This window comes from Phalangium opilio, unplaced genomic scaffold (genome assembly GCF_054372755.1).
Source record: "Phalangium opilio isolate 3A_F unplaced genomic scaffold, DU_Popi_V2 ptg000061l_1, whole genome shotgun sequence".
Taxonomy (NCBI): Eukaryota; Metazoa; Arthropoda; class Arachnida; order Opiliones; family Phalangiidae; genus Phalangium; species Phalangium opilio.
Genome location: NW_028324178.1, coordinates 1,524,962 through 1,538,074, shown reverse-complemented (window position 1 = coordinate 1,538,074; position 13,113 = coordinate 1,524,962). Strand labels below are relative to the sequence as shown.

The following is a 13,113-nucleotide window of genomic DNA, read 5'->3' as shown; positions in this document are numbered from 1 at the left end:
CACGAATGGGGATGTAACGTCTTTAGGAACCTTTTAAAACGCAAAACCATACACGTACTCTCACAAAAGTAATTAATGTAATGATAAAATGTTTGCGGGGAATGGAATTGTGGTCGAAAAGCCGAGATAAGTAAATTTTTGAAATTGATTACCTGTAAAATAATTTATTTCAACGGAAAACGGTAATGGAACGTTGTTTTTTCTTAAGCATGCATTTAAGTTTCAATTAAAAAGAAAAATTAATATCTGATCCTTCAGACAAGTGATAACCTCAGTCTTATCGATACTTTTTAGGTCTTGATTCTAATCAAGACATTTTTGATTAATTTATAAAAGGTGCCATTTTTTCTCCGTTTTTAGTAAATTCTAAATTTTGTGACGTATGCCGGCCCTTGTATTGTCATTGGCTCCCTAGCCGCTCTTAGTCCACCACTACTTTTACAGGAGTCGGCTGCTTACGGAAGCTAGGTTAAAATATATACATATACTTCATGTTCTCCTTCTTGTTTGGCAATTGGCTGTTCGTAACCATGCAAATTAAAAATTAAAGGATGCCAGAATCAAATTGGCGAATCCATGAGGTTATTTGGTGTTCCAAATATAATTAAATATCCCGATTTTGTAATGCTATGCGTAAAGTACGCTCGAAATGATATTCAAAAGTTTCATGAAAAAATAACTAAGCCTTTGCTCAAAGAAGAACCGGCCATATTAGGTTTGTCAGGCACACTTTAATGAAAAATGCTTCAAAATTGATCTAAGAGCTAAATAATACTTAAAAAACGTAGCAAAAGTCGATCTTATTCACGGTTCTTATCCAACAATTTTTGATTTCCAAACCTCCGCCAACGTTGACTTTGAAAACAAACCAGTCCTCCCTTCAGAGCCATGCATTTAGAGTTCTACGTCTACGATTTGAGAGTCAATTAATATAGACAATCAAACCAAAAACTTTGAAGAAGAAATCGTTGAACAACCTTTTACAGCCAGTGTCGCTACTCAAACTTGTAACAATAAATTTATGGTAGATAAAACTCCTTCAGTTCAAGATAAATAATCCCAAGTTGATATTCAAGAATTTAATTTCAAATTGCTAGTTGATCAATTAAGGCTCAGATTCATATAGTGAGAATAAAATTAAAGAAAGTATAACCCTGGAAATATATTACTCAAGAAAACTTTAAATAGAACATTCTTACGCACTTCCTTCATCAAATCCCACTGAATCAGACCCACATATTGAAACTGTTATTGCCAATTCAAGCCTAGTGTGTTAAATCACAAGCAAATGCCCGTTCATCAATGATTTTTCACCAATAGCATCAGCAAGTAATTTTACCAATGTTAGTACCGAAACTTCAACCAAACATTGTCAAGATCCCTCTTTTTATTAGCCAAGCGAAAAGGAGAGTGAGAATTTCTGTGATGATTCATTCCGACCAATGGCGCCGCCAGGATTTTTTACAGATAGGCTAAGGAAGATTTGGGAAGCCCCTTATAAAATTTCAAGAGAAAAATTTAGTTGCCCAGTGTCGATAATATTAAATTAACAACTATTTTTATCATATTGTTTATATAGAGAATGTAATATATTAAAGTTCAGTACTATCAGACATTATTTCATACTCTATAGTTTGTGAAAAAAATAAAAACACGGAGTCGGAGAGAGAGGGCGATTTTCAGTTAAGCCCCCTATGAGGTCACTGTGCACTGTCGATGTGGTGAGGAAAAGAGATATCGGTTTACCTAAAGAAGTCTGACCTCGAAGTTTTGTGGGACAAGAAGGAACGGGAGAGAAGAAGATTGGGCAAAGAGCGGGAAACAAACAAGATGACCCAAGGGCTCGGCTCATAATTTTAGCCACATCGAAACAAATAGAAAATTTCAGTGAATAGCCCCTCGATGCGCTACCTTTAAGTGTGATATAATGATTTCTAGTAATCCTGACTTCAATTAATTTTCTTCTGTTATAATTATAATAGTGCTAAACAAATAGGAAACTTACGCAACCTTTAACAGTGCAAAAATGATTAGTCGTAACGCATAAGTAAACCCTTAATTGGAGTACAAAAAAATAGACTGATTGGTCCCTGTGCTAAAATGATTGCCCGTAATCTGTACATCAAAAATTTAATTCTTTTAAAATTGTAAAAATGAGACACAAACAGAAAATTTCAATGAGTAGCCCCACAATAACGCATACCTAAACCTTATTTAAAGAACAGAAAATCCAAGGGATTAGCCCTCGTTTCCCTGACCTAAAAAAAATACCTGGGCCGTAATCCCTACGTTCATAAATTTACTTATGATTAAATTGTAATACTATATACTTCCTTTTGCTTTTAAAATTATTTTTGCTTTCTGGAGAAATACAAGTTAATTCTGGGATCGTGATAAACACCACCTTAAGACCATTCAAAAAATATACCATACTTGCTTTTGCATTTAAAGTTAACCTCGATTTCCTTGAATGTTTAAATAGAGGAGCGGGATTGAATGCGTTAAATCCTTATTGTCGACGGGTGACAGAAATTTTGAGGGAGAGTTTAACACCTTCCATTATATTAACGCAATCCAAGGTTTCTTTCGCTTTAGATTTATGGAGAAAACGTAAACAAAATTGACAATCATTAACCCCACTTGTACAATTAAGTGAAATGCTTAAACTTACTATTACAATCCCCATCCATGTAAAAGAGGAACGAAAAATATAACCTCACCACAATCGTCTTTCATTCACTGTCCCATCAATGACGAACCAAACATTTTACACTACTACTTCTACGAGAATGACAACTGGGCAGGCCCCGGCAGGTCAAACTAAGAGCCTTATCGTAGATTGGCTAAAAATCAAAAATCGAGATTGCTTTTCTGGCTAGTCAAAAACTTATAACACGAAAGTGTTAACCCATTTTCCATTTTATAGAATATTGTAAAAATCAGATGCCAAAAGGTTGATCATCCTTGTGAAACTTTGTCTAAAGTAGATTGCCTTGCAAGCCTAGATCGAAATATTGTATTAATGGTATTTTAATATTATGAGAACCTAATTTCGGGGCCCCTCTGAAATTTACGGGTAGGCTGTAGCCTACCCTCTAGCGGCGCCACTGTGGTTAGCCGTAAAATGATCTTATCACCACGTAACTTATTTGAAGTTACCACTGAATTTTTTAAATCTCAATTAATTTTTTAAATTTCAATTACTTTTTTTTTAAATTTCAATACCTTTTTTAAAATTTCAATTACTTTTTTTAAATTTCAATTACTTTTTTTAAATTTCAATTACTTTTTTAAATTTCAATTACTTTTTTAAATTTCAATTACTTTTTTAAATTTCAATTACTTTTTTTAATTTCAATAAATTTTTTTAAATTTCCATTATTTTTTTTCAAATTCAATTAATTTTTTAAATTTTAATTAATTTTTTTTAATTTCAATTAAATGTAAAAGTTAATTTTATTTTTTTCCTTTTTAATCAAAATCTTTCTTTTCGGATTTTTCCGATATTCAGTGAATTTAACATGCATTGATGTTCTTTCCTAAGAAATTAAGTTTGGAATTACTTAATTCTCACAAAATATTATAATAATAAATAAAAATAATCTTACATTGTCAACCATTTTGGGGTATCCTTTCTTCTTGAACCTTGGGTTTAGATTTAGCACTACTCTCCTTATCCAGTTTGTATGCTGCTCTCCTTTAAATTCTATTTCATGTTGAGTTTTAGAAAGTGACAAAGGTTCACTGGAAGTAGACTCCTTGGAAATTGTTTCTTTTTTTACGACACAAGAACCACTTGGTTCATCGGAAAGAAGTTTGTCTATTTTATCAATAAAACATGAAATTATAGATACTGCCTTTATAAATGAGTGAATTTTTGGCGAATATGCTGCCAAAATTTCAACTTTACTCTCAAAGTATTTCTTTGCTTAAAAATTTATCTCTTCAATTACCTTCGTCTATGTCTTGTATGTTATTTTTTTCTAGTCCCGCCTTCAATTGGTTGACGGTAGTTTTTTCTTTTTTCGAATATTCGTTTATTTTTACGATTGGCTTTATACGATTCGATAAAAATTTCATTATTATTTTTGGCAGCTCGTTATAATCCGGATCACCGTTTCTAAAGAAATGTTTGGAATGGTTAATATAACATGCTTGAAGTTAGTGTAGTGTACGGTGTTCAATGAGAAAGGCGATTTCGATGTCAATGCTAAAATTAAAACAAGAACCAATTCAATTATATTAGCACACACAAATGAAACTCTTGACCAAGCACCCATAAATTGGATTCTTATCGAAGCGCTTCCTACTTACAGGGAAAACCCTCTACAGTCTGTTTTATGAAATTTATTAAGACATTTTGACCAGTAGATGGTAAAGGCATGAGTAGAATAACTTCTCTGTGTTGAAGTTTTGTGAGGAGCGGAAGGCAATACATTTTCAGGTTGGTTATGATTGAGGATTTATTTGTTCGAGCGTACTGTAAAAATTTCCACATTCTATTGTATATATATTTAAGTTTCATTAGCAACACTTGGAACAATGTCTACCTTTTCTAACTCTATGTTCCCGACAGAGAGAATTATTCTTTTTCCGGGTATTTGGCCAATCACTCTTGACAACTCTTCCAATTTCGAGTGTTTTCTGGCGTATCCAATTATTTGATTTGCAATAATTCCAGCACGGTTGGTGTGTACAGCTTCATAAATAAAAATTATATTTAAAAATTTTCCATATTAACCTTTATAACTTGTTAGTTATTAAGTTTCCAACTTTAATTTTACAATGATAAAAACTAGTGGGGCTTCTTAGTGGTCATTAACATGCTGGTTAATTATCTACACAATAATTTTACCTTGCGAATGACACGAACCAATTATAAGCCTGAAAGCTCTAAGCACTGCTCTCTCAAAACTATCTAAATTGTGCTTGTTGCACCATCGATTTACTTTTAAATTTTCTAGGAACAAGTTCAGATTACCCGGCGCTTGTAAAAGTTCAAATAAGTATATATTCGTGTTCAAGACAATTAAAAAAAAAGGAATGTAAAGTAAGCCCAGGGTTAACGTTTTCATAATTTTTAAATAGCTAAAACATTAATTTGAAGTTGCAGAACAAGAATATCGACTTCATTTTGTTTATAAGTTCGTGGTAACCCGCACTTATACCACTTTCTAACATTTGGAATGCCATTGAACATTTCAGAAAAACGAAAGGTGTTCTGAAGGGGAAAAAAATACCGCGATAGCAAGAGGCTGTGCTTCAAGGCCCAATATCGTGCTTATCATGCAATGCTATTACTAAAGCAACAACGAGACATCATAACTGTGTCGTTTCCTTCAGCATATAGGCAAACATTATGCAAAATGTTACTTTTATTTTTTTTTATTTATTTCCAGAATGCTAACGGACGATTGTTACGGTATTACCCCCTTGAACTACAGCTTACTCATGCATTTTCAAATAATGAAATGGTTTTCTACTCAAAACTATTTACTTTCTTTATAGCCCAGACACTTGAGCAATCCAAGGGATACGTAGTCTCCCACCACCACAAACCCAAGGAAATTTGGAATGTCACCTAAATAATCAAAAATGAATGCAAGCAAGTCAATATCATTGTTTAGCTCTTGCTCAAATATGTACAATTTCTCTGTTGTTTCATAACATTTTCATGGTAACGCATAAAAATTAGTTGTTAACACTATTTACTTTCACACACCCAACTATTTACCATGCTTGTCTAAGGCGAATTCTCTGACACACCCTATTTTAGTAACAGTCCCCAGATAAGCCAAATGGTATGCAGGGCTCACGTCAACTCAAACGCTCAAATTTATAATTTATAAAAAAGCAAGCCTAAAGTGACAAAAAAAAGAAATGTCCTTGACGAATACAATTTTTTTCAGACATGAAACAGGTTTTCATAATTGTTCTTTACATGAATAAAGTTCTTTTAGAATCTCGAATCCGAATGGAAAAACAAACAATTCGTTTCAATCTAATTATTACGAAATGAAAACTTAAAAAAAAAAGAATTATAGAGCATAGTTGGGTTCACTATTTTTAGGGTTTGATCAAATGTGATGTCACTATTTTTGCGTTAAAACCGTCCTTCAGCTTAGTGATAGAAATATATTACGTTGTTGTTGAGAAAACAAATAATACCAAAAAAATGAAAAATCAATAGCGATAAATAGTAAGTACTTTCCGTATAAGTGACTTTCACGGAAAAAAAACATAAAAATCAAGGTTGGGATCGGGGTCGTGGGGTTTTACTTTTTAGTGAAAAAGTCACACGGTATCAGCCCTTCATCTCTAAATACTAAAAATTAGATTCAATGATAACAGTAGATTTCTTACTAACCATGTGTTTAAAACCCACGACTCTGACATCTCCAATATCTACACAAAATCTGACATTTTTCAATGAGAGTAAATAATTTCAATGTTTCATGGTCCCATGCCCATCAAACTAAGAAGCTTGCAAAGGCAAATTACGCTTCGTTATATTAAATTTTATACATGCTGCTATATGAAGAAAAAGAGACAATAATTCTTACTTGCGCTTTCCATTTAATTTTGTTCATTTTTTTTGGAAACATTTCCTACAAAAATTCATAGAAATTAAATTATTAGTATAGGTCGTTTACAGACATGGAGGATTTAAAACATTTTAAACTTGAAGGTCGGGCTCCCTGGAGGACAATAGCAGACCGGCTTTTGTCCTCTAGTTAGCCAGGCTTCACTGTGCAAATCATATGAATACTCCATGCGAGCAAACCATCTTTTCAAAAATATATCCAACGTTACTCCTTGAAAGTATATACATAGTTTACAGGCATGTAGGATTCCTGACATTAACACAAGGCAGACGATTTTACACACTTAAGTTGCCTGGTCTCCTTGTGCAAATGGTATGAATCCTCCTTGCGTGTAAACTATGTAGTAATTAAAAGTTTCAAAAACAAAATTGGAATAGCTTTAAATGAACATGTTCACAGTTCCTACCAGGCCTGTGCGAGTACTCGAATGAAGGCGAGTACTCGATCGAGTCCCGAGTCGAGTACTCGACTCGAGACTCGAAAATCAAAATTTTAGGACTTGAAAATTATTTCGAGTCCTTAAAAATCTTCACTATTGGGCCCGAGGAGGACTCGAACCGAGACTTGACGCCTAATCAAGTCCAGAAATATTTACTCTGACCCGGAATTTTAAGTAGAGCGCCGCATCTAGTGGAGTTTAATCGATTTAAAGTTTAGAATAGACAGGTGATTGGAAAAAAATTTGACTTCAGATAAAGGAGTTAAGCAAACTAGAACCAAAAGTTAAAATTATTGTTACTGCTCGTCATTTTCGTCGTGAGATTTATGCTTTGCGAGCAAAATCAGGAATATTCCTGGTAAAATTTATCCTTATTAGATATTAATTTATTTTAATTCTTGTAAAATTATGGAAAATTAAACTAAATAAATTAAATTAAAGTTAGTATTAATAGAATTAATTTAATTGGACTCGAGTGGGACTTGATATAATTTATCAGGACTCGACACTGGACTTGAAACCTAGTTCTTAAGCTGACTTAAGGACTCGAGGACTCGATACCAATTAAAAGACTCGACTCGAGATTCTATAAGGACTTTTTTAAGGACTCGAGACTCGACTCGAACCCCAAAAAACTGGACTCGCACAGGCCTAGTTCCTACTATTTATTTCCATAATCATTACTCCTTGTAACTTTTTAGGCCCATATTTTTAAATCAATGTATGACTATTTTTGAAAATAGTGACACAAAAGCCGACAGTAGGCCTTACTCTCTTATTAAGTGGTCACAGGCTTATTTTAAGTGATACATTTAAAATATAACAAACTTGAGCCCTTTTAAACCGATACATCACTAAGCAGAATTACGTAACTAAACATTTTGAGACGAACTTAGGCGTTAAAGTTCAAACTTATTTAGTCTAAACGTCACTCTTCTTCCACAAACAGATTACATGACGAACTTTAAAATAACAAAGCACCTTCTCTGCATCATAAATTCAACTCCAAAATGTCATGTGGTTCTGTGAAACTTCGTTTTAACCAATATTGTTGTAGTGTCAGTTAAAACTAACATATGCCCTAAGTCTCCAATTTTTCTACTAAGGGATATACGTACTAATACTGTGGCTCATTTATTAAGTAGATGTATTAGTGATGTGTTGCCCCTCTGCCATACGTAACCAAATGCATCATAGCACTGCAGGGATGTAAAACTCAAATAGAATTGTATAAAAAGGATTAACCAGGTAAGACCAAAGAGAATCACTAATTTAACAAATGGCGTAAGGGGATCGAATCTGAAACCCTCTTGCTTATTAGCGAAACAAATAATCGATTATTATCTTGTTCATTGTCATATTTACACTATTAGCGCCCTTTTATTTTCATTTTAGCGTAAAAGTTGGCCACTCATTCTTTGTCGCTAGCGATACGGTATTTTTATGGGTCTAAACCCCAGTTTAAAGCAAACCACAACGGATATTACTGACACTGAAGCAAACAAATACTATAGGTAGTTTTCGCACGTGGAGGATTCATACCATTTACATCGGGAGGCCGGGCTATCTGGCGGACAACAACCCGTCTGCTTTTTTCCTACAGATAGCCCGGCTTCCTGCTGTAAATGGTATGAGTCCTCCACGTGTGAAAACTATCTATCGTTAGAGAAAATACGTGGCAGTATACCCCAGAGATCTGGATTTACATAAAAAATATTTTAGAATAAGTCGGTATCAATTAATGCGAAGTAGGGCATTCGAAAGATAACTTTAATTAAAATAAATAAGCTTAATCCTACGGATAATCACTTTTGTAGGTTTGGCGACCCACGTGCATGCGGCCCAAGCCCAACCCCAACAGTCACACGATCTCAATGCAAAGGCCCAACGAAATTTTCAATGAACTCACTATTGTATTCCTCACTATTGTATGTATTTCCATCATCATCACCTCTCCCGGCTCTCCGAGTACTCCTTTCTCTGGAATTATCACGTCTCCTATCTCTGGAATTATCACGTCTCCTATCTCTAGAATGTTCTCGCCTCATCTCTCTAGAATTAAATCGCCTCCTTTCTCTAGGATTAGAGCGCCTCCTCTTTCGATATCTTGACGGCATTTTCGTTAAATTTTAAAAATTTCCACCAAATGAAAACCAGCTTAACGAGCGTCGTTAGAACAAAGCGAACAAAGAAACAAAGGAATGAAATGAACTGCCGTCTCGAGATTCGAGTCAAGTTTCACAAAGTTGCGCAACAGAATGCATCTACGGGGGTTCAACAGTAGCTTAAAAACCAAAGGACGTTAGCAGAGCTGTAAATAAGTATATTCTATTAGTGGGGAACGGAGGCTCCATGAGGGTGCGGAATTTTATTTTGCTACTAGCCGTTACCCGCGGTGTCGCTCGCGTGTAATAAGAACTTCCATCTAAAATGATATAAAGAATGTGTAGATTTTACTGATGACTAATATTTTTGTAGCACCCAAGGAGCGAAGGCACTCGGCACAGTCCGTCAGCCCGTCGGGATATTTTTTATTACTTTTCACGCGGACATTATTCCATAAAGAAGGGTTTTTAAGTTTTTGGCCGCCATTTAAAAAGATGGCAACAAATCGAACCCAAAATACCATTCAGCCAGTCTGTAGGTTAAAGGAAACCATTGTACCAAATATTTGTGAAATCGGTTGAAACGCGCGGACTTTATTGCATAGAGAATATTTTCTTACATTTCTGGGCGCCATTTTAAAAGATGGCGGAAAATCGAACCCGAAAGACCATTCAGCCCGTCTTAAGGCTAAAGCAAACCAGTGTACTAAATATTTGTGAAATCGGTTGAAACGCGCGTACTTAATTGCGTAATATGTTTTACATTTCTGGGCGCCATTTTTCAAGATGGCGGCGGATTGGAAAAATCTTTCTTAGTACGCGCCTACTACTTATGAGTGACGTTCCTGCAAATTTTCAGCCTTCTAGGGCAAGCGGTTTGGGCTGGGCGTTGATTATCAGTCAGTCTGTCAGTCAGTCAGGACTTTGATTTATATAGATATAGATTACTTAGTTTCAATAAAAAAATTGGTTCTATAGGTCCGCGGCAAGGATGTGTTTAAGCAGGGAAGGAAAAGAGGTTTACTTGGTAGGTCACGGAAGGGGTCTGGGGTTATAGCCCACTCGATCACGCGCGTCACGACGCAAGCTGCTCGCGCTATAGAAGCCCGTTCAAAGAATTCAGTTTACATGTATAAGCGCGACTTTTTAAAAAAAATTGAACTCGCCGAAAAATTAACATTAAGTTCTATGGGAGGAGGTCAGTTGTTTGGCCATATCCTCTCTTCTATTGGTCGAAATGACCTGAAATTTTTCTGAGACGTGTGGTTCAACGAGTTTTATTATTTTAAAAAAGATTCAAGCTTCTAGAGCGGATAGTTTTTTAAAAAAAAAATTATTTTCAAAATCAAAATGATGGGTTCAGTGCTAAGACTGAATTGATCTTCGGATCTACTGGCCCAAATGTCGTGAAATTTTAACTAGAGGTGTGTTACAATGTATTCTAATATATTAAAAAGGATTTAAGCTTTTAGAGTGGATAATTATTTTAATAAAAACTAATTTACAATGTCATAATTGTAAATTAAGTACTTAATGCGCAATATCTTTGGATCTAATGGCCCAAGTGTCCTGAAACTTTAATTAACTTGCCTTTTAGGGAGTAATAGGTTATAAATCCTAGACCTCTTGAATTTTCTAAGTTTTGTAAACGTGCAGAGGGGCAGATGTCACGAAAACCCTTGGAGTGATGCCCAGCTGAAAATATCATTTTCGAGCCATTGGCCATTTTTAAATGTTATCCTTACTTGTTGGGCGAGGCATTTAAAAGATTAATCGATTAAAATATGAAGTCTATCCTCAAAATAAGAAATGATAGGATCTTCAAGAAAAGTTGACAAATGTTAAAACATAGCTTCAAAACTAAGAAGCTACAGAATATCATTGAAAAAGAAGAGGATCACTTTGAGGAAGTTTTGTTTTTCTTCTTGGACCTCCATGACAATTAATTATAGTTTAAAACTATCTCTCCACTAAATCTTTGTTTTTTAGCAATTGCAACTGGTATAATAATACTTTTGCCCAACCTTTTTCAGTTTCTTAATCATGATTTATCTATGCTTAATTCTTTGTTTTTGTAAAATATGTGATAGGGACCGTCCATAAACTACGTCACACTCTTATAGGGGGGAAGGGGTTTGTAAGTTTGTGACGGTCCGTGACGAGGGGGGAGGGAGGGGTCCTTCGATGCGTGACGTCACATTTAAAATTAATTTTATTACGAAGTCAGTAAGAGGTCGATTGACCCTTTTGTTATAAAAGAAAAAACACAACGTTTCAAAATCCACCGTGAGATCGACCTCTACAATAATTTAACAAAATTTTTATTCCATCATCGCTTAAATAGTAGAAACTGTAAGCATTTCACATACTTACTCGTACGTGTAGCCAATTTAAAAAGCGCATTCAAAATAAAAAGACCTGTTCATAGCAGAACTAGCTACACGTACGCATAAGGACTGTTAAGTGTGCCCCTTTAACTAAGCTTTATGGAAATATTTTGGAAGGTTATAAAAAAGCACATCCAAACAATAAAGTTCTGAAGCTCAATCAGAGGCAAACGATATTTGTAAAAGCTTAAAACGGAAATGAACTTTGACTTTCAAGTCGAGAAAAAAAGTTCTGTGTGGAAAAGAAGAAAGAATCTCTTTTTAAATTTATCAAATTAAATTGGTAAATTAAGACAAATCATAGTCGGTTGGGGGGGGTTAAAGAAATGTGACGTGGTTTTCAGGGGAGGGGTCTTAGAAAACGTGACAAAGCGTGATCTGGGGGGACGGGGGCGTTAGAAAATGCCATTTTTTGCGTGACGTAGTTTATGGACGGTCCCCAATGCAGGTTTTTTACGAAGCAAACGGAGTTCCTGTGCGGCAGGTTTTCACAGGGGTATAAGCCAGGGTATATTTGTACTAAGTACCCCCAAGACAAGGAGCCTGGCCCGGTCAAAATCCCCCCTCTCTCTCTCGAGACAAAATCTCCCAGCCTTTATTGGCTCATCCTAGGAAAGAATACAAAAACCCCTACTGCATTGTCACAAGCCCAGGTCATAGAGGAAATAAAAAGTTTGTAATAAATACAATATCAAAATAATCTGAAACACTAGAGGCTTCCAGAATCAGAAGAGCGAATGATGATTTTTATCTTTATTTACTTCCCAAACAATAATATAACCTTTTTCCAAAAATATTTATATTTACCTTTATTTAGTTCCGATATAATATTACACCTTTTCCAAAGTTAATTTTACCCTAACTATACTTCATAAAGTTTAATTTAACTGTTCATCTAGTGTTGATTTACTTTATAATACGAGTTGCAATAAAATATTAAATTTAATTGTATCCTGGTATGAGATTTGGAAATGTTTTAGCGAATGTTTAAATTCCATGACGATTTTTCCGTCGTTCTTGTCAAGGTTCACCCAAAAAAATATTATTTTGGATTAATTTCACGTTAATTATAGTTATTAAGCTCTCTTACTAGAGTTAGTTTAGTTTATTACATAAGTTGAACAAGAAATTCTTCTGTGCGTTTGATCCTAGCGGAACATTTATTGCCACAAACTTTTAAATTTTCCGCCTTTTCTTTTTGGGAAAAAATGCTTTCTATTGATAATTTAAATAATTTTAAATATTAAATTGGAAAATGAAGTCTGGGTGAAAGATAAGTGTAGCTTGAACCTTAATCTGTTAGTTTAATTTAAACCAATACCAATATATTGGTTTAGCCAAATATCGGTACAGATGGGCCAATACTAGTTTAAACCAATTCAAATATAGCAGTTTAGTCAAGTATAGGTATCGGCCCATCTCTATTCTGTAGGTACGCTTTACGTTTTATTACTCGCACAAACATAGCAACACTATCCTGAATACCATTATAAAAGACATAGCAACGGCTGCGGAGCTTCTGAAATTTTGAAATATTTTAAAATAAATTAAAGATAAGTTCTTCAAGTAGCAGTTCT

The 13,113-nt window shown here is 34.5% G+C and overlaps 1 long non-coding RNA gene across 1 annotated transcript; it reads right to left on the bottom strand.

Moving 5' to 3' along the window:
* Positions 1–730: 730 nt before the first annotated feature.
* Positions 731–1,659, bottom strand: LOC149663548 (uncharacterized). The gene is made up of 3 exons (XR_016368425.1): positions 1,340–1,659; positions 978–1,265; positions 731–908 (listed from the first exon to the last, which is right to left on the bottom strand). It is a non-coding gene; the product is annotated as an uncharacterized LOC149663548 (long non-coding RNA).
* Between the last annotated feature and the right edge of the window lie 11,454 nt (positions 1,660–13,113).